At 40.7% G+C, this 1,321-nt stretch overlaps 1 pseudogene; it reads right to left on the bottom strand.

Annotated features, from left to right (window-relative positions):
- LOC103523661 overlaps nt 1-1,315 on the bottom strand; it is a 10,648-nt pseudogene extending 9,333 nt beyond the window's left edge.
- Between the last annotated feature and the right edge of the window lie 6 nt (nt 1,316-1,321).

Below are 1,321 nucleotides of genomic sequence, written 5' to 3' on the forward strand. Positions count from 1 at the left end.
GGTGGTATAGAGAGACATCCATTATATTTTCGGATTTTTTTCTTTCCTTTTTTTTTTAGACCACACTTGTAGTGTGCTGAAAGATAATGTAAACGACTTATATGCATGGATGTCTGGTACCCGATTTTTGATGAAAAAACCTTAGGGATTTTGCAAATAAAGGTGGGTAAAGGGCTAAATATCAACGTTATCAAAGAGTGATGAATCACCATTATCTTCATGTTTCAATTGTTAAACTTGAACAAGGAGGCGTCTTGAATGTTATTGCACTGGTCCCATCTTCAACACGCAGGAGGTCTCTTAACATGTCGTCCTGTCGCACACAAGTAGGTATTGGCTTGTCCTTACGGTCTGTTCTACGAAGTAGGCTTCCTTTACCAGACCGGTTTTTAAGTCCATGCGTATCTTATCTTGTCGATAAGAGTTAGACCCCATGCGATGATAATCACCCACCGGGTTGCAGTGTTAAAACCGGTTTTCGACGTAAATAAGTCCTTTCGTGGTTTAAACCATACCTGAGGCTTTTATATTACCTACAGAGAGATATGGTTTTTTTTTTTTTTTTTTTGCTTAATCTTAATAAAATTGTTGGTATTTATTATTTTTTCGCTTACTCTGATGCACACAAGATCATTCCTTGCGATAGGATGCCTCGAAATTTGGCCGGTTTCAAGTTGCACACTACGACCACTGACGTGTTGTAAAGTTGAAATGCTGTCATGTAATTGGCCAAACCTGATACGATCAGTCGGTCCTGCCCCTCACCTGAAATACAGAAGGAGGAGGAGAAGGAGAAGGAGAAGAAGAAGAAGAAGAAGAAGAAGAAGAAGAAGAAAAGATAAAAAAGTTGGGAAAATACAAGGTCAAATACCTATTTGCAATCGCAATTTTGCTTCTTTTTTTGTCTCTCGATTGTATGGCGGCCAAAATCGAAGTCGCAATCTTCTACGTGCCAAGCGAGCGCGTTACCTACCATTGGACTAACAGTATACCAACTATTAACGTGGACCTCCACAGTGACTTACCCTGTGGACTTCCACTAACTTGACTTACCTAGTGGTTGTCTTCCAATCAACAATAATCTAAAAGTGTGTCCACACTGTCCACACATAATAGACCCCGATCAACGTCGACTAAAACTGTACCTAAACTACCTCGACAACATACATAGATTCACCTCTTTACCTCGTCGATCGACAGGGTCGACTACGTGTGGACACAGCTTGACTCACCAACATCCACCGTCTCACAGAAGAGATGGCTCGAGTTTGGATGTATGTAAACATGAGTGATTATTCCAACTCTGAGATCCAATCGATGG

This window comes from Diaphorina citri, unplaced genomic scaffold, assembly GCF_000475195.1.
Source record: "Diaphorina citri unplaced genomic scaffold, Diaci psyllid genome assembly version 1.1 scaffold31967, whole genome shotgun sequence".
NCBI classification, from domain to species: Eukaryota; Metazoa; Arthropoda; class Insecta; order Hemiptera; family Psyllidae; genus Diaphorina; species Diaphorina citri.